Source organism: Coregonus lavaretus, assembly GCF_964263955.1.
Source record: "Coregonus lavaretus genome assembly, chromosome: 16".
Classification (NCBI taxonomy): Eukaryota; Metazoa; Chordata; class Actinopteri; order Salmoniformes; family Salmonidae; genus Coregonus; species Coregonus lavaretus.
This window is the reverse complement of record NC_140003.1, coordinates 39,253,313-39,274,404: the sequence shown is the minus strand read 5'-3', so window position 1 is coordinate 39,274,404 and position 21,092 is coordinate 39,253,313. Positions and strand designations below refer to the sequence as shown.

The 21,092-nt window shown below is 47.0% G+C and overlaps 1 pseudogene across 1 annotated transcript in view; it reads left to right on the top strand.

Annotated features, from left to right (window-relative positions):
* The window catches only part of LOC311143378 (phospholipid-transporting ATPase IH-like), a 72,970-nt pseudogene that overhangs the window by 20,771 nt on the left and 31,107 nt on the right, over positions 1 to 21,092 (top strand). Inside the window, exons 2-5 of the transcript XR_014615557.1 lie at positions 9,218 to 9,340; positions 9,619 to 9,708; positions 13,976 to 14,056; positions 14,525 to 14,632. The product of XR_014615557.1 is annotated as a phospholipid-transporting ATPase IH-like (transcript). The remainder of the gene's footprint in view (positions 1 to 9,217; positions 9,341 to 9,618; positions 9,709 to 13,975; positions 14,057 to 14,524; positions 14,633 to 21,092) is intronic.

The following is a 21,092-nucleotide window of genomic DNA, read 5'->3' as shown; positions in this document are numbered from 1 at the left end:
GCACTGTGATAGACTACATCCAATTTGCTGAGTAGAGTGTTGGAAGATATTTTGTAAATGACATCGCGGAAGTCAAGGATCGGTAGGATAGTCAGTTTTACGAGGGCATGTTTAGCAGCATGAGTGAAGGAGGCTTTGTTGCGAAATAGGAAGCTGAGTCTAGATTTAACTTTGGATTGGAGATGCTTTATGTGAGTCTGGAAGGAGAGTTTACAGTCTAACCAGACACCTAGATATTTGTAGTTGTCCACATATTCTAAGTTAGAGCCACCGAGAGTAGTGATTCTAGTCGGGCAGGCGGGTGCAAGCAGCGTTCGATTGAAGACCATGCATTTAGTTTTACTAGCATTTAAGAGCAGTTGGAGGCCATGGAAGGAGTGTTTATGGCATTGAAGCTTGTTTGGAGGTTTGTTAACACAGTGTCCAATGAAGGGCCAGATGTATGGGCATGGGCAAGTTGCAGCGGAGGGTGCAGAGCTGGTGGCCGGGGTAGTGGTAGCCAGGTGGAAAGCATGGCCAGCCGTAGCAAAAATGCTTGTTGAAATTCTCGATTATTGTAGATAAATCGGTGGTGATAGTGTTTCCTAGCCTCAGTGCAGTGGGCAGCTGCGAGGAGGTGCTCTTATTCTCCATGGACTTTACAGTGTCCCAAAACTTTTTGGAGTTAGTGCTACAGGATGCAAATTTCTGTTTGAAAAAGTTAGCTTTCGCTTTCCTAACTGATTGTGTATATTGGTTCCTGACTTCACTGAAAAGTTGCATATCGCGGGGGCTGTTCGATGCTAATGCAGTCCGCCACAGGATGTTTTTGTGCTGGTCAAGGGCAGTCAAGTCTGGGGTGAACCAGGGGCTATATCTGTTCTTAGTTCTGAACTTTTTGAATGGGGCATGCTTATTTTAGATGGAGAGGAAAGCACTTTTAAAGAACAACAGGCATCCTCTACTGACGGAATGAGGTCAATATCCATCCAGGATACCCGGGCCAGGTCAATTAGAATGGCCTGCTCGCTGAAGTGTTTTAGGGAGCGTATGCCAGTGATGAGGGGTGGTCGTTTGACCCCGGACCCATTACGGACGCAGGCAATGAGGCAGTGATCGCTGAGATCCTGGTTGAAGACAGCGGAGGTGTATTTAGAGGGTAAATTAGTCAGGATGATATCTATGAGGGTGCCCATGTTAACGAATTTAGGGTTGTACCTGGTAGGTTCCTTGATAATTTGTGTGAGATAATTTGTCCTTGATAACTAGTTTAGATTGTAGGACTCCCGGGGTGTTAAGCATATCCCAGTTTAGGTCACCAAGCAATACGAACTCTGAGGATAGATGGGGGGAAATCAATTCACATACGGTGTTCAGGGTACAGCTGGGGGCTGAGGGGGGTCTGTAGCAAGTGGCAACAGTGAGAGACTTATTTCTGGAAAGGTGGATTTTTAGAAGTAGAAGCTCAAACTGTTTGGGCACAGACCTGGATAGTACGATAGAGCTCTGCAGGCTATCTCTACAGTAGATTGCAACCCCACCCCCTTTGGCAGTTCTATCTAGACGGAAAATGTTGTAGTTGGGAATAGAAATGTCAGAATCTTTGGTGGCCTTCCTAAGCCAGGACGTTGTAGAATAGATTCAGGGCATTATGTACAGACAAGGATATGGAAGGATATGAGTAGAGTGGAGGTAAACCTAAGTGTTGGGTAAAAATGAAAGAGATAGCATCACTGGAGGCACCGATTGAGCCGGTCTCCGCGTGTGTGGGGGGTGAGACAAAGGATCTATCTGAGACAGGTTGAGCAGGACTGGGGGCTCTACATTGAAAAAGTACAGTTAGAACTAACTGAAACAGCAATAGGCAAGGCATATTGACATGGGAGATAGGCATAAAGCAGTCACAGGTGTTATTCGAGAGAGCTAAGACAACAGCTGGTAATGGCGACGAAAGTTTGAGCTGAGGCTAAACAGATCAACAGGATGGGGTACCGTATAAAGGAACAGTCCAGCAGGCATCAGCTGTGTAGCTGAGTGATCTTAAGGTCCAGTGAACAGCAATAAGTAAGTCCGGGAGCAGTTCAGTGGCTGCTACGCTACAGGCACGGCTGTTGATTGCGTGTGCTAGCAGGCCGGGGCTAGCAGATGGATCTTCGTGGTCGTCGCAATGGGAAGCCTGTTGAAACCACATCAGAAGATTACGTCGGCAGACCAGTCGTGATGGATCGGCGGGGCTCCGTGTTAACACTAGGAGGTCCCGTCCGGTTGACAGAGAGGTAGATAGCCGGGAGATGGGCCTGGCTCGAGGCTAGATCAAGGCTAACTGGGGTTAGCTTCAGGACAGTGGTGATTAGCCAACAACGACAACAGCCATTCAGTTGCAGCTAGCTAGTTGCGATGATCTGGTGTTAAGGTCCAGTGATTCAGTGATTCCGGCAGAAATTCCGATATGCTCTGGCTCGATAGCGCAATGTGCAGACTGTGCAGACTGGCCGATAATTGTCCAGGCTAGAGCTGGCTGGTAGGTAGTGCAGACCACGGACACGGACAATGGTGAAAGCCGCTAACGGTAGCTAATAGCAAGTAGCTAGTTAGCTGGCTAGCTGGCTAGTTTTAGCCAGAGGTTCTGGATAAAAATGTATGAAGAAATAATAGAATCCGTTCCACATTGGGTGAGGCGGGTTGCAGGAAAGTATATTTAGTTAAAGGATGGAAAGTGATATTGAGAAATATATACGAAAAATAAAAAAAAAACTGGCTATTTACATGAGGACACGACCGCACTGCTATGCCATCTTGGATATCATTAGCAGCTAACATTATTTATTTTTGCCATAACTTGCTAAGAAAATACAAACTAGCTGTTTGCAGACAATAAGATACAGAAACTAATAGTGTGATTATTGAACGCTTGTAAATTTATATAAAGAAGCAAAGCACCATTGTTGTCATCAACATCTTGTTGCATGTGCTGCATTGACCATGCAGACCGAACACAAGTGGTCTCATTGTCGAGCAACAACAACTGCGCTCCTTGAGTGACAGGGGGCGGGGCTTGGTCTGTGTGGAAAGTGACATGGCAAGAGAGATGACTCAAGAAGCAGAGTAAACTGGAACAACGGGTGTTACACACAGTAGAGTAGCGTATCACATTTAACAAACCAAACATTGAAATACCATTATAGAAGGTAAGGTAAAAACCCAGTCCGGGCTGTGCCTCATTACCGGTATATAGTAAAACACAGTATACTGCCCTGCCCTAGGATTGGGGTGGGGTGGGTTGGGATTGGCGTGGGGTCTGGGGGGTCCGTGGGTGGCTTTTGACAATTTTATGTCTTACTCAATGGAAGGAAGATGTTTGGTCTTAATCGGATATTGGGTTCTATATTTGTGGAATATTATGTGAATCCTATAAATTAAAAGGGTGAATTTGGGTGCAATCAATTAGCTTAATTTCTCAGAGATTAAATTAAGTACAAACAAAATATAGTTCCAGGAATTCTAATCTTATCTGTTTCTAACTACAGAAACAACTTCAGAACAATCTGAGATGGTGGGTGTCATGGCTTGCTGAAATGACATTAAATGACCCTAGGTATGGGCAACTGGCTCCAGGAGGGGAGCTGGGACTGAGAATGTGGGTTGGGGTCTTATCTGATCTCTGTTTTGGTTGATCCCATTGATGTCACATCAGATTATGACCACATGACCTGTGGTGGGATCTAGCGATGATGTAACACCATCTTTATATAGAGACGGACCTCTTTAGTTTGATTAATAATACACGTCAAAACAATATGGCACCACACTGTCTCTGTCCGTAGGTGGTGGTTTGATACAGCTCAGAACGGATTACTGCTCAGACTGCTGCAGCTTTCCATCTCTCTCTCTTCCTCTCTTCCTCTCTTCCTCTCTCTCTCTCTCTTCCTCTCTCTCTCTCTCCCTCTCTCCCTCTCTTCCTCTCTTCCTCTCTTCCTCTCTCTCTCTCTCTCTCTCTCTCTCTCTCTCTTCCTCTCTTCCTCTCTTCCTCTCTCTCTCTCTCTCTCTCTCTCTTCCTCTCCCTCTCTCCCTCTCTCCCTCTCTTCCTCTCTCCCTCTCTTCCTCTCTCCCTCTCTCCCTCTCTTCCTCTCTTCCTCTCTTCCTCTCTCTCTTCCTCTCTCCCTCTCTTCCTCTCTTCCTCTCTCCCTCTCTCCCTCTCTTCCTCTCTCACACAGTCACATTTAGAGAACTGACAGGGAGGGGATTGGAGGTGAGCTGAAGAAAAGGGTTGTGAATGGAGAAGAAGATACTGTTTGGCTGCCAGATCTAAAGTTACACAGAGGTGGTGTTACTGCCAAGCTCTACATACAGTGGGGAAAAAAAGTATTTAGTCAGCCACCAATTGTGCAAATTCTCCCACTTAAAAAGATGAGAGAGGCCTGTAATTTTCATCATATGTACACGTCAACTATGACAGACAAATTGAGAAAAAGAAATCCAGAAAATCACATTGTAGGATTTTTAATGAATTTATTTGCAAATTATGGTGGAAAATAAGTATTTGGTCACCTACAAACAAGCAAGATTTCTGGCTCTCACAGACCTGTAACTTCTTCTTTAAGAGGCTCCTCTGTCCTCCACGCGTTACCTGTATTAATGGCACCTGTTTGAACTTGTTATCAGTATAAAAGACACCTGTCCACAACCTCAAACAGTCACACTCCAAACTCCACTATGGCCAAGACCAAAGAGCTGTCAAAGGACACCAGAAACACAATTGTAGACCTGCACCAGGCTGGGAAGACTGAATCTGCAATAGGTAAGCAGCTTGGTTTGAAGAAATCAACTGTGGGAGCAATTATTAGGAAATGGAAGACATACAAGACCACTGATAATCTCCCTCGATCTGGGGCTCCACGCAAGATCTCACCCCGTGGGGTCAAAATGATCACAAGAACGGTGAGCAAAAATCCCAGAACCACACGGGGGGACCTAGTGAATGATCTGCAGAGAGCTGGGACCAAAGTAACAAAGCCTACCATCAGTAACACACTACGCCGCCAGGGACTCAAATCCTGCAGTGCAAGACGTGTCCCCCTGCTTAAGCCAGTACATGTCCAGGCCCGTCTGAAGTTTGCTAGAGTGCATTTGGATGATCCAGAAGAGGATTGGGAGAATGTCATATGGTCAGATGAAACCAAAATAGAACTTTTTGGTAAAAACTCAACTCGTCGTGTTTGGAGGACAAAGAATGCTGAGTTGCATCCAAAGAACACCATACCTACTGTGAAGCATGGGGGTGGAAACATCATGCTTTGGGGCTGTTTTTCTGCAAAGGGACCAGGACGACTGATCCGTGTAAAGGAAAGAATGAATGGGGCCATGTATCGTGAGATTTTGAGTGAAAACCTCCTTCCATCATCAAGGGCATTGAAGATGAAACGTGGCTGGGTCTTTCAGCATGACAATGATCCCAAACACACCGCCCGGGCAATGAAGGAGTGGCTTCGTAAGAAGCATTTCAAGGTCCTGGAGTGGCCTAGCCAGTCTCCAGATCTCAACCCCATAGAAAATCTTTGGAGGGAGTTGAAAGTCCGTGTTGCCCAGCGACAGCCCCAAAACATCACTGCTCTAGAGGAGATCTGCATGGAGGAATGGGCCAAAATACCAGCAACAGTGTGTGAAAACCTTGTGAAGACTTACAGAAAACGTTTGACCTGTGTCATTGCCAACAAAGGGTATATAACAAAGTATTGAGAAACTTTTATTATTGACCAAATACTTATTTTCCACCATCATTTGCAAATAAATTCATTAAAAATCCTACAACGTGATTTTCTGGATTTTTTCCCCTCATTTTGTCTGTCATAGTTGACGTGTACCTATGATGAAAATTACAGGCCTCTCTCATTTTTTTAAGTGGGAGAACTTGCACAATTGGTGGCTGACTAAATACTTTTTTTCCCCACTGTATATTATCCCATAGCGCAGCACAAACACAGGCACTGTGGAGGTGTAGCCAGCATACGGTGTTGAAGTCATTTTCTAATATCCCACTGCCCTAGTGACACACACACACGAGGGTGATATGGTGTTATTTTGACGTCAGTCTCTCATACCCCCCCATCTCACGACACACACGCACAATCCTGTCATCAGGCAGCTATGACTGTATCTGTTTTTACTGCCACCCTCTCTCTCTCTCTCTCTCTCTCTCTCTCTCTCTCTCTCTCTCTCGCTCTCGCTCTCTCTCCTTCTCTCTTTTTTAATTACTTACTGCACATATCACATCCCCTTCTCTTTCCCAATCTCCGTAGTCAGTCTATACTACACACAGAGCTCTACTTTGTTTGGATTTTTCTGTCCCTTTCACTCCTCTCTTCAACTGTAACCTGTCTTGCATCAGTTTTCTCTCTCGCTCTCTCTCGCTCTTTCTCCTTCTCTCTCTCTCTTTTCTTTTCTTCCTTCCTTCCGTCTCTCTCGCTCTCTTTCCTTCCTTCCTTCCTTCCTTCTTTCTTTCCTTCTCGCTCTCTCTCCTTCCTTCCTTCCTTCCTTCCTTCCTTCCTTCCTTCCTTCCTTCCTTCCTTCCTTCCTTCCTTCCTTCCTTCCTTCCTTCCTTCCTTCCTTCCTTCCTTCCTTCCTTCTCTCTCTCTCACCCCCCCCCCCCCTCTCTCCCTCTCGCTCTCCCTCTCACCCCCCCCTCTCCCTCTCTCTCTCCCTCTCTCCCTCTCTGGGTCATGGCATTCCTCTTGTGTTCTGGAGCGGGCCCAAGTCGGCTGACACACTGTTGGCTAAGTGACTATTTATAACCGGCTGCCAAATGCCTGTTGATCAGCCTGGTCTGGCCTGGACAGTGGGCTGGGCTGGGCTGGTCTGGACAGTGGGCTGGGCTGGTCTGGTCTGGACAGTGGACTGGTCTGGACAGTGGGCTGGGCTGGTCTGGTCTGGTCTGGACAGTGAGCTGGTCTGGTCTGGTCTGGACAGTGAGCTAGTCTGGTCTGGTCTGGTCTGGACAGTGGTCTGGTCTGGACAGTGGGCTGGGCTGGTCTGGACAGTGGACTGGTCTGCTCTGGTCTGGTCTGGACAGTGGGCTGGGCTCGTCTGGTCTGGACAGTGGGCTGGGCTGGGCTGGTCTGGTCTGGACAGTGGACTGGGCTGGTCTGGTCTGTACAGTGGGCTGGGCTGGTCTGGTCTTTACAGTGGGCTGGGCTGGTCTGGTCTGGACAGTGGGCTGGTCTGGTCTGGACAGTGGGCTGGGCTGGTCTGGTCTGGACAGTGGGCTGGGCTGGTCTGGTCTGTACAGTGGGCTGGGCTGGTCTGGTCTGGACAGTGGGCTGGGCTGGTCTGGTCTGGACAGTGGGCTGGTCTGGTCTGGACAGTGGGCTGGGCTGGTCTGGTCTGGACAGTGGGCTGGGCTGGTCTGGTCTGGTCTGGTCTGGACAGTGAGCTGGTCTGGTCTGGTCTGGACAGTGGGCTGGTCTGGTCTGGTCTGGACAGTGAGCTGGTCTGGTCTGGTCTGGACAGTGAGCTAGTCTGGTCTGGTCTGGACAGTGGTCTGGTCTGGTCTGGACAGTGGGCTGGTCTGGACAGTGGGCTGGGCTGGTCTGGTCTGGTCTGGACAGTGAGCTGGTCTGGTCTGGTCTGGACAGTGAGCTAGTCTGGTCTGGTCTGGTCTGGACAGTGGTCTGGTCTGGACAGTGGGCTGGTCTGGTCTGGTCTGGACAGTGGGCTGGTCTGGTCTGGACAGTGGGCTGGTCTGGTCTGGTCTGGACAGTTGGCTGGTCTGGTCTGGACAGTGGGCTGGTCTGGTCTGGTCTTGACAGTGGGCTGGTCTGGTCTGGGCTGGGCTGGGCTGGTCTGCTCTGGTCTGGTCTTGACAGTGGGCTGGTCTGGTCTGGTCTGGACAGTGGGCTGGGCTGGTCTGGTCTGGTCTGGACAGTGGGCTGGGCTGGTCTGTTCTGGTCTGGACAGTGGGCTGGTCTGGTCTGGTCTGGACAGTGGGCTGGGCTGGTCTGTTCTGGTCTGGACAGTGGGCTGGGCTGGTCTGTTCTGGTCTGGACAGTGGGCTGGTCTGGTCTGGTCTGGGCAGTGGACTGGGCTGGTGTGGACAGTGGGCTGGTCTGGGCTGGACTGGACTTTACCCCTGGGAGAGACACAGCCCAGAGGCAGTAATGGCATCCAGTCTCACAATTAGCATAACATGTTTCTATCAACCTATTATGGTCTCATCCATAGAATTCTAATTCTATAGTCTGATCTGGTATTGAATGTAATCTATGGCAGAGAAATGTGAGCTCTCACAGTGCCTTTGGTCAATCAGATCAGCTGGTTTATATCAGTCATTACAATCAAGATGTTCTGAGAATCAGTGAGTGGAGATGATATCATTGGTATTTGTTATCATTTCTAGTATTTGTTATTGGAACCTTTTTTCTCCAGAAGGTTTCACCACTGTCGGGGGACTGAAATGTTGATTTGGAAGGCTTAGAGCTAACTAACACACGACAGCATTGGTACCAGAACATTCTGCTAAATGTGCAGACTGGAGCACTGGGCTGTTGCAGTGACAAGATCAAATTGTAAACGCTGTAAAATGTCATGTGCTATTTCCGTCTCCAGTCAGTCAATAAATTAATGGAAATCATTGCATGACTTGTTGTATTTTGTTTATTAGACTTATGTTTGTTATCTGTTTCCTGGAGAGAGTTCCAGAGCCACCCAGTGTGCAGGGCTCTGCCAGGCCAGGGAGGAAGCACTCTGTGTGGGGGAGAGATCACAATCTGCTCCCCTCGCTCCCTTTCTCATTCTTTCTCTATTTCTCTCTCTCTAAATCTGAGACACACACAATCCTGGGGTCTGGCTTGAATTCAACCTGGTGTGTTCTGTAGAATGGCTGGGGTAATGGCACGGCTGCTATCTGAAGCAATGGTTTGCATCAGACCTTTCACTTCTGTTTTTTCACAATTTTGTGGGAAGTTGTTCAATTCAGGGCAGCTCAACTTCCTTGTGTATCCTGGGTCATGTTCAGTAGGCAGGAAACAGGTACTGCTGAACATGAACTTGTTCAATATGAACGGTCATTTTCATTTCACATCCTAAACTAAACCTGTTATTCCGTCTCCTTCATCTCTCTCTCCTTCCCCCCTTCCCCTCTTCCTCCTCCCTCTTTCTTTCTTTATCTCTCTCTCTCTTTTTCTCTCTCTGTATTTCTCTCTCTCTCTTCTCTCTCTCTCTCTCTTGTTCTCTCTCTCTCTAACAGTGTGCTGGGGAGGAGTACTGGGTGGACAGTCGCACAGTCTACATCGGTCACAAAGAACCCCCGCTGGGGGCCGACGCCTACATCCCTCAGCGTTACCCCGACAACCGCATTGTTTCTTCCAAGGTGAGCAGGCTCCACAGAAACCAAGCAGTTGGCATAATAAAATAATCACCTACCCCTGAAAACCAAATCGATACCTTGATAACCAAGCCTGTTGTGCTCCAGTGACAAAATCTCTGTCCTTTATGGTTAGCAACCTCTTAGACAACACACACGCACACACACGCACACTCACACACACACACACACACACACACACACACACACATGCATGCTCACACACACACTGCTATCCCTCTCTCTAGACTGCCTGTTGATAGTGTGTGTGTTCTCTCTACCAGTACACCTTATGGAACTTCATCCCCAAGAACCTGTTTGAACAGTTCAGAAGAATCGCCAACTTCTACTTCCTACTCATCTTCCTGGTCCAGGTGAGAATAGGCCCATCTCTCTGTTTGATCAGGGACATTTTACCGTACATATTGTACACATGTTTCACATGTTCAGGTTACACACTATTAGTTAAAGACGTAGGCTATGTGAAGTCAAAGTGAGAGTTAATTAGGTAACGTTAATTATTTTGCTTGGAATTACTTTGGTCAAATACGCATAGGCCTATGGTCATGGTCCATGATAGATATGATATATCCCCCGTCCAGTAGCAGTATGAGGAGGAGACTGGGGTGGCTGATCCAGCTTGCTACAATGGTTAAAGGGATAGTTAGAGATGTTGGCATGCTAGCTGCTCCTGTACACTTCCAGTCATTGCTCTAACGCAGGGGTGTCAAACTCATTTTAGCTCAGGGGCCACATGGAGGAAAATCTATTCCCAAGTGGGCCGGACCGGAAAAATCATGGTATATATAACTTAAAAACAACAACTTCAGATTGTTTTCTTTGTTTTAATACGATCAACATACAACATAAAGCTGGAGCCTGAGGACAGTGTGTCCAAAATAGTACAAGCACAACATCACTATTAATCATAAAACACGTCAAGTTTATTTGAAAATTCTAAAGAAAAAGAACACACAAACACACAATGCCTCAGTGATTAACAGAACTGTTTCACAGATCACAGAACTATATCAGGGTGTCATTTCTCAGGCAGAAATGTAGATAAAAATAATGAAATCCTGTTCCCCAAACAAGTGCAAGAACCACAGAGTCAAGAATAGGTTAAATATACAAATAAAATAAAAACAATTAAAAACAATAGCACATCAACATAAAAACATATAAACATAAAGCTGGAGCCTAAGGACAGTGTCCAAAAGCACAACATCACTATTAATCATAAAACACCTAAAGTTATTTGAAAGTTCTGAGGACAAAGAACACACAAACACACAATGCCTCAGTGATTCACAGAAGTATATCACAGAACTATATCAGGGTGTCATTTCTCAGGCAGAAATGTAGATAAAAATAATGAAATCCTGTTCCCCAAACAAGTGCAAGAACCACAGTCAAGAATAGGTTAAATATACAAATAAAATAAAATCAATTAAAAACAATAGCACATCAACATAAAAACATATAAACATAAAGCTGGAGCCTAAGGACAGTGTCCAAAAGCACAACATCACTATTAATCATAAAACACCTCAAGTTATTTGAAAGTTCTGAGGACAAAGAACACACAAACACACAATGCCTCAGTGATTCACAGAAGTATATCACAGAACTATATCAGGGTGTCATTTCTCAGGCAGAAATGTAGATAAAAATAATGAAATCCTGTTCCCCAAACAAGTGCAAGAACCACAGAGTCAAGAATAGGTTAAATATACAAATAAAATAAAATCAATTAAAAACAATAGCACATCAACATAAAAACATATAAACATAAATCTGAAAGCGTTGCTCAAACTCCCGTAACAGTCCCGTTATTTTATCTTTGAACCGCTTCATGTCTGCCACATGTTGGGTCGCGCACACATTTTTCAGACAGGGGAAGTGAACTGCATCACCACCGGCAAGTTGCGTCTCCCACAATGACAGCTTCAACTTGAAAGAACGTATGCTGTCATAATACTGCGTGACAACTTTGTTGCGCCCTTGCAGCTGTTTGTTCAAGTTATTCAGGTGCTCTGTAACATCCACCATAAATGCAAGGTCCTGCATCCATTCTGCGGAATGAAATTCTAACACTGGTTTGCCCTTTTCTTCCATGAACTGTTCAATTTCTTCTCGTAAATCAAAGAAACGCCTCAGCACAGCACCTCGGCTTAACCATCTTACCTCAGTGTGGTATGGCAGGCCATAGATGTGGTCTTTCTCTCTGAGAAGGCTGTCAAACTGACGGTGATTCAGGCTTCTGGATCGGATGAAATTAACAGTTTGGATGACCACCTTCATGACGTTATCCATCTTTAATGACTTGCAACACAAAGCCTCCTGGTGCAAAATACAGTGAAAAGTCAAAAAATCACGTCCTCCATTTGCAGATTGCACTTTCTCTCTGAACTTTGTCATTGAGGGCGCACCATCTGTAGCCAGGCTGACAGCGCGGGACCAGTCCACTCCGACCCTGTCCAGCACGCCGACGAGTGCGGTAAAAATATCAGCTGCTGTCGTTGTATCTGTCATCGGCACCAACTCCACGAACTCCTCGGTGACGGTCAATGTGTCATCAACTCCGCGGATGAAAATGGCCAGTTGTGCAACATCTGTAATGTCCGTGCTTTCATCAATTGCAACCGAAAACGCAATAAATGACTTTACTTTTTGCTTCAACTGGCTGTCCAAATCCACTGAAAGATCGGAAATCCTGTCTGCAACTGTGTTTCTTGTCAGGCTGATATTTGCAAAAGCCTGCCGCTTTTCAGGGCACACAATCTCCGCTGCCTTCATCATGCATGTTTTTACAAATTCACCCTCACTAAATGGTTTTGAAGCCACTGCGATTTCATTAGCAATGAGGTAGCTAGCTTTCACTGCAGCGTCACTGATGTCTCGGCTGTGAGTAAACACAGACTGCTGTTTCTTCAGACCCGCCAACAGTTCATTCACCTTCTCTCATCTCCGCTGTCCTTGAAAGTTGTCATATTTGTCGGCATGAAGACTCACATAGTGGCGACGAAGGTTATATTCTTTCAGCATAAATAGGATGACCATTTTTCTTGGAACACTGCACTCTGCGTCCACTTTTCTCTTTTTTGACAGAGACATATTGGGGCAATGAGGGTGCCAAAGCACATAATGTTAAAAGTAGAAGCAGTAATAAATATCGCGGGCAAAACAAAGTAGCTCATTGGCTGCACGTGCTTGACCTACTTGCTCTGCCCCGGTATAAACAGTTTGCTTGCTTAACACAATTGCTATTGCGCCGTCCAGTGGACGCAATTGGAACAGCAGTTTATTTTATTGAAAAATTGCAGCGCATTTTTATACTTTACAAAATTATTATTAATTATTATTATTATTATTTTTTTTTTTCAAAATCATCTCGCGGGCCGGATTAAACCCGTTTGCGGGCCTGATCCGGCCCGCGGGCCGGACGTTTGACACCCCTGCTCTAACGCTTGTTAGCAATCTCACTCTTTCTCTGTTGCTCTCTCTCTAAAACTGAGACACACACACACACACACACAATCCTGAGGTCTGGCTTGAATTCAACCTTGTGTGTTCTGTAGAATGGCTCAAGAAACTAGCTTCAACTTCATTAAAACTGCACACAAAGATATACCAATGGTATCCATGAGTTCATCTCACTCTGGGGAAGTATAAAAAAGGGCTTGATTGCCAAAATCTCAAAATATCCCTTTAACCTGAAATGAAAGAGTTATGAGTAATGAGTAACCAGCGGGTAGAATTACGTGAAGTATGCGGGTGTGGTTTAATACAGTGGGGAGTCGGAGATATAAACTGAAGTCAGCTGTTCACCTGATTGCGTTCCATCACTCCCCCCCAAACTGGCATTTATTTTAAACTATATGTATTGACTCCTGCTCTACCGTCCTCCTCGTTCCCTCCCTCTCTACCTCCGTTCCCTCCCTCTCTACCTCCGTTCCCTCCCTCTCTACCTCCGTTCCCTCCCTCTCTACCTCCGTTCCCTGCCTCTCTACCTCCGTTCCCTCCCTCTCTACCTCCGTTCCCTCCCTCTCTACCTCCGTTCCCTCCCTCTCTACCTCCGTTCCCTCCCTCTCTACCTCCGTTCCCTGCCTCTCTACCTCCGTTCCCTCCCTCTCTACCTCCGTTCCCTGCCTCTCTACCTCCGTTCTCTACCTCCGTTCCCTCCCTCTCTACCTCCGTTCCCTCCCTCTCTACCTCTGTTCCCTCCCTCTCTACCTCCGTTCCCTCCCTCTCTACCTCCGTTCCCTCCCTCTCTACCTCCGTTCCCTCCCTCTCTACCTCCGTTCCCTCCCTCTCTACCTCTGTTCCCTCCCTCTCTACCTCCGTTCCCTGCCTCTCTACCTCCGTTCCCTGCCTCTCTACCTCCGTTCCCTGCCTCTCTACCTCCGTTCCCTGCCTCTCTACCTCCGTTCCCTCCCTCTCTACCTCTGTTCCCTGCCTCTCTACCTCTGTTCCCTGCCTCTCTACCTCCGTTCCCTCCCTCTCTACCTCCGTTCCCTCCCTCTCTACCTCCGTTCCCTGCCTCTCTACCTCCGTTCCCTGCCTCTCTACCTCCGTTCCCTCCCTCTCTACCTCCGTTCCCTCCCTCTCCACCTCCTTCCTCTTTTTCTCTCTCCTCAGCTCATCATAGACACGCCTACCAGCCCCGTCACCAGCGGATTGCCTCTATTCTTTGTCATCACCGTCACCGCCATTAAACAGGTAGGACACACACACACACACACACACACACACACTGGAATGAGTCTGTTGATCTGAAGAAAATTTGATAATGAATGGTATAAATGTATCCTCTGTTCATTGGTGTTGGAAGCCTTCCTCCACTGTGTTCCATTAGAGACAGATGTGATAATAGCAGGGATGTATGAACCTCCCCTGGATAACAGGGCCCAGGCCAGGTTATATGCAATCATTAACCTACAAGATGACATGTTGTGTAGAGGCCCTGGAAACAGGTCACCATGCTGACAGAACATACCACTAATTAGATACCACGTATGACCGTGTATGATGGTATCTCTCTCTCTTTCTGTCTCTCTCCTCTTGCTCCATTTCTTCCCACGAGCCCTAAATGTTTATTCTCCTGCCCTTTGCTCCTTGTATGTCTCAACCCCTTCTCCCCTCCCTCCCTCCCTCCCTCCCCCCTCCCTCCCTCCCTCCCTCCCCCAGGGTTATGAAGACTGGCTGAGACATAAGGCAGACCGCAGTATAAATGAGTGTCCTGTGGACGTGGTGCAGGAAGGGACGGTGGTGAGGACGCAGAGCCACAAGCTACGGGTATGACTGCCCTAGTAATGGGCCTTCTACTCTCCAGTCTACTACACATCATTATGACGCCTTTGGGCTGCACTGGCTGTAGTTTCTCTATTCTGACCATACATTTATGTTCATTCATATTCAGATAGATAAAATCGCTAGTATATGAGTTAGTATGTGAGCTAGTATATGAGTTATTATAAACTGGGTGATTCGAGCCCTGAATGCTGATTGGCTGACATCCATGGTATATCAGACCATATACCATGGGTATGACAAAACATGTATTTTTACTGCTCTAATTACGTTGGTAACCAGTTTATAATAGCAATAAGGCACCTCGGGGGTTTGTGATAAATGGCCAATATACCACGGCTAAGGGCTGTATCCAGGCACTCTGCGTTGCGTCATGCTTAAGAACATCCCTTAGCCGTGGTATATTGGCCATATACCACACCTCCTCAGGCCTTATTGCTTAAGTATGTGAGGGCTTGCCGTTGCGTCACAAATCACCTAGTAACCGCACCAGCCGCAATGTTGGACGAAGACCAGTCAGTCTGGTGAAAGTCCTCCAATCGTCCACATGGCTGGCTGCGTTTTGCTATCACCGGAAACTTCTGGAAGATTGCCCATTATTTCGTTTTTCTAAGGACCCAGAAAACGGAGGCATTGGGAGAACCTATTCAAGTAAGTAAACATATTTTGAAAATGATAAACTATGTAGCTATTATTAGGTAGCTAACTTGCTACAGGAACTTTGTGTGCAGGCTAACTCAAATGAGCTGCAAATGTAATGTTCGCTAGCTAGCTAGCTAACTTTACATACTGTATAGCTAGTATAGCTAGCCAAGTTAATTAAATATCACCAGCTAGCTAACTTCATATTAGCTAGTTAGTTATCTTGATGTATTTATTATTGTTGTAACTCCAAATGCATTTGTAGCTAGCTAACAGCAATGGAAGAGGGTGAAAGGATTAGCTAACATTAGCACTTCCTGCTGTCAGAGAAGGGAGAGTAGGCTACTCTGGATAGGGCAGGCACCTTTGTGGGAGGACATTATGAAAAGATTCTCCAGTTCCAGTCCCTAGCGAGAAAAACTGAGGACAGAGAGATATAGCAACATAATATTTAGTGCTGTCTAATTTGAGTATAATGCTTTCAGTCCTCAGATACAGAGAGCCATGAAACCCGGTCTGCAGATGAAGAGATCCCAATGAATGTCCCAAGAGAATAAGGGTACATCCTTGTATACCATGGATTATGTATACCTAGCAAGTTTTGTAAACAAAAATACAGTTTAAAAGTCACAATATATAAACCAATTACAACTGGAGCAGGCCTGCTGGGTGTGCACGCTTCTGTTCCAACCTAGCACTAACACACCTGATTCAATGTATCAAACCTAATTAATTAATAATCAAGTGTGTTATTGCTGGGCTGGAAGAGAAGTCTGCTCAACTAGTAGATCAGGGATCAATGGAGCGAGGTTGGCCACCTCTGGTATTGACTTTTTTTAAACCTGAAATTACAGTACCAGTCAAAAGTTTGGACACACCTACTCATTCCAGGGGTTTTCTTACTTTTTACTATTTTCTACATTGTAGAATAATCAAAACTATGAAATAACACATATAGAATCATGTAGTAACATAAGAAGTGTTAAACAAATCAAAATATATTTGAGATTCTTCAAAGTAGCCACCCTTTGCCTTGATGACAGCTTTGCACACTCTTTGTAAACAAATCAAATATATTTTGATTTGTTTAACACTTTTTTGGTTACTACATTATTCCATATGTGTTATTTCATAGTTTTGATGTCCACTATTATTCTACAAGGTAGAAAATAGTAAAAATAAAGAAAAACCCTTGAATGAATAGGTGTGTCACATGACAGCCCGCTTGGAGTTTGCCAAAAGGCACCTAAAAGACTATCAGACCATGAGAAACAAGATTCTCTGGTCTGATGAAACCAAGATTGAACACTTTGGCCTGAATGCCAAGCATCACGTCTGGAGGAAACCTGGCACCATCCTTACGTTGATGCATGGTGGTGGCAGCGTCATGCTGTGGGCATGTTTTTCAGCGGCAGGGACTGGGAGATTAGTCAGGGTCGAAGGAAAGATGAATGGAGCAAAGTACAGAGAGATCCTTGATGAAAACCTGCCCCAGAGTGGTCAGGACCTCAGACTGGGGCGAAGCTTCACCTTCCAACAGGACAATGACCCTAAGCACACAGCCAAGACAACGCAGGAGTGGCTTCAGGTTAAGTCTCTGAATGTCCTTGAATGGCCCAGCCAGAGCCCGGACTTGAACCCGATCAAACATATCTGGAGTGACCAGAAAATAGTTGTGCAGCAACGCTCCCCATCCAACCTGACAGAGCTTGAGAGGATCTGCAGAGAATAATGGGAGAAACTCCCCAAATACAGGTGTGCCAACCATGTAGCGTCATACCCAAGAAGACTCGAGGCTGTAATCGCTGCCAAAGGTCCTTCAACAAAGTAGTGAGGAAAGGGTCTGAATACTCTGTAAATGTGATATGTCAGTATGTGCGCTAGTATGTGAGCTCATCCCTCTTCTATGTTATTTAAGCAATAAGGCACAAGAGGCAGCGCTGTATCAGGAATACAGTCACAGGTAAATGGTGTCGTTTTGCCCGGCTCGATGGCTGCCTCGCGTGTGAACACTGCCTCGCATGCCTTATTGCTTTTACAAAACTGTTAACAACATATCAAAATATCAATGATGAATTACATATTTTCATTCAAATGTTTTTTTAATAAGTCAATTCATACAATTTCATTCTTCCACCAGAAGATATAGTCCGGACAAAAATCTGGTTGTTAGTTCTTTTGGTCATGTTGCTACAGACGCGACCCAGTCGTTAATTGTTTTTGCATAGTTGCTATGCAAAAAGACTGGTCGTCCGTTTTAAGCAAAATAGTAGCTATGCAGGCTGGATAACGTTCTTGTTACTTGCTAGCTAGCTAGCTAGCCAACTTCAGCTAACTCAGTCACGTCAAACATTGAACCTGGAATGACAGTACTCTAGCTGCATTTTCGTTAGTTGGAGCTCTTTTTCTTTTGGCATTTGGATATGTCCATGATAATGACATTGATGCGTGATTTTCACTGGCTCGTAAAAAGTTGTCTCGTCTCGTCTGGGCACCATTCATATGGTACTACAGAGATCGAAATTCAAAAGTGAAACATTGTTTCCAAGGTCGGACAAGCAGACAGTGAGGCTTATATTAACCCCGCTGTACCAAACTAAATGCTAGGCAAGGATAAATAATGTGTGAGATAAATACGAGGTGATTCGGACAGCAACATGAACATGATATGCTTATGGAGGCGCAGTGATAACTTTCAGATGGAACTGTTAGCAGGGATAGGCGTGTCTGTGACGGCCAATAGAGCATGGCTTGGAACGCTGCTCGTCCAATCAGCGTCCAGGATCCAAACAACCAGTTTTATAATAATATTTATGAACATTTAGATCATAGCCACAGCTATCATCTTTGATCATTATACTAATTACCATTCAATCCATTCCAGAGACCTTTTAAGCTGGTCTCCATGGGAGCCCCGGGTGCCTGCCGTTTGTGTTTGTGTGTGTATGTGTGTGTGTGTGCGTGGGTTTGCCTGCGATGCCCTAGCTAGCGTCCAAGAGAAGGTTAACATTCCCACTACAGTACCATCCCAAACATTCCTGTTCTGATTACTCTGGTCGCATACTGGGAAAAGGATTTGTCTTTCCAGACAGAGATTAAATATCAATATGACTGATATGAAGGGCCGCTATAATCCTGTTATCTGCTCTGATGTCAGACAGGACTAGGGTCAAAACAGTGGCGTTACCATAGAATTAAGAATTAGAATTTAATAGGATCTCTATGGGTGTTACTGTGGAACAGATTGCAGTGTCATAATAACCACACAGTAGGTATCACGGAGTGGAGACAGGGACTATGTCTCATTTAGAGAAGCACTCTGCAGTCTCCGGCAGGTCCATGTAATATCGATGGTTATATTTGAGTGTGTGTTGGCACATGTTGCCATGCCGTCCACCGAAACGTGTCCTTTGTCGCGCTAATGATCCAGTTTCTGCTGTTCTGCCTGCGGTTATGGAACGCTGACATGTTCGCCGGTCGTGCTCCCTTGTCCCGGACCTGCTGTTTCGGACCTCTGAATGCTTGTCGGTAATGAAAAGTAAACTGACATTTACTCCTGAGATGCTGACCTGTTGCACCCTCTATAACCACTGCGATTATTATTTGACCCTGCTGGCCACCCCTCAGAGCCTTGTTCCTCTAGGTTTCATCCTATGTTCCTGCCTTTCTAGGGAGTTTTTCCTAGCCACCGTGTCACGCCCTGGCTCTGGGGACTCTAATATGTTGAGCCAGGGTGTGTAAAGTCTATGTGTTTTGTTCTAGGTTTCACTTTCTAGTATTGTTGTTCTATGTTGGCCAGTGTGGTTCTCAATCAGAGGCAACGTGATTCAGCTGTTGCTTGTTGTCTCTGATTGAGAACCATACATTAGCAGCCTGTTTCCCCACAGAGTTTGTGGGATCTTGTTTCTAGTCGGTTGTGTTAGACCGTGAACTGTCACGTTTTCGTTTTGTTGTTTTTGATCGTGTCTCTAATAAAGAGTATGTTTGCCTGCAACGCTGCGCCTTGGTCCTCATCTCTGTTCGACGATCGTGACAGAAGATCCCACCTGAACTGGACCAAGCAGCGGGTCGAGGAGCCATCGCCAGGGAAATCCCTAGCGGAGATCCAGCGCCTCCTCGACTGGGTCAAGCCGGGTGAGGAAGAGAGGGGCTTGACGTGGAGGCAGAAGGGCGAAAGGCTGGCGAGAAGCATGGAGACCTGGTCCACGGGTAGGAGTGAAGCCCATACATTTTTTAGGTGGGGATAACGCCGTGGACGACGGGGCAGCAGGAGGCCGCCAGGTTACGGGAGTCACTGGTCACCAGGGGGAAGGAGGATGTAGAGGCACGGCGAGAGGTACTGGCGTGTGTTGCCAGTCCGGTCCGGCCTGTTCCTGATCCCCACGTAGGGCCAGTGGTGTGTGTTCCCAGTACGGTCCGGCCTGTTCCTGCCACTCGCACCAAGTCTACGGTGCGCGTCGCCAGTTCGGCCCGGCCTGTTCCTGCTCCCCGCACCAAGTCTGTGGTGCGCGTCGCCAGCCCAGTCCAGCCCATTCCTGCTCCCCGCACCAAGTCAGTGGTGCGTTTCGTCAGCCCTGTCCGGCCCATTCCTGCTCCCCGCACCAAGTCAGTGGTGCGCGTCGTCAGCCCTGTCCGGCCCGTTCCTGCTCCTCGCACCAAGTCAGTGGTGCGCGTCGTCAGCCCGGTCCGGCCCATTCCTGCTCCCCGCACCAAGTCAGTGGTGCGTTTCGTCAGCCCAGCTCGGCCCGTTCCTGCTCCCCGCACCAAGTCAGTGGTGCGCTTCGTCAGCCCGGCACGGCCCGTTCCTGCTCCCCGCACCAAGTCAGTGGTGCGCTTAGTCAGCCCGGTCCGTCCCGCTCCTGCTCCCCGCACCAAGTCAGTGGTGCGTTTCGTCAGCCCGGCTCGGCCCGCTCCTGCTCCCCACACCAAGCCAGTGGTGTGCGTCGTCAGTCCGGCACGGCCCGTGCCTGTTCCACCGGGGGCTGGTCCGGCACCGTTCAGATGCTTCATGCCGGAGCTAGAGCAATCCGCTCCACCAGTGTGCAGTCCAGCTCCGGCCAGCGGGGCCAGACCGGACCAGGGGTACGTTGGGGGGTTGGAGAGGGAGCGGGGATCAGGCCCGGAGCCGGATCCGCCGCCTAAGCGGAGTGCCCACCCGGTCCCTCCCCTGTGGTATTTGGTGGGCGCGGTCGGAGTCCGCGCCTTTAGGGGGGGGTACTGTCACGCCCTGGCTCTGGGGACTCTAATATGTTGAGCCAGGGTGTGTAAAGTCTATGTGTTTTGTTCTAGGTTTCACTTTCTAGTATTGTTGTTCTATGTTGGCCAGTGTGGTTCTCAATCAGAGGCAACGTGATTCAGCTGTTGCTTGTTGTCTCTGATTGAGAACCATACTTTAGCAGCCTGTTTCCCCACAGAGTTTGTGGGATCTTGTTTCTAGTCAGTTGTGTTAGACCGTGAACTGTCACGTTTTCGTTTTGTTGTTTTTGATCGTGTCTCTAATAAAGAGTATGTTTGCCTGCAACGCTGCGCCTTGGTCCTCATCTCTGTTCGACGATCGTGACACACCGTGCCTCTACATTTGCAATGTTGCTGTTCGGGGTTTTAGGCTGGGTATCAGTATAAGCACTTTGTGACATCTGCTGATGTAAAAAGGGCTTTATAAATGTTATTGATTGATTGATTGAACGTTGAAAACATTATTTATCCACACACAGACACACACACACACACATTATCTGGATGTTCCTCACCAATGGTCCCCCCACAGATCAAACAGAGAGGATTATTGGGAGAAACAGGAAGA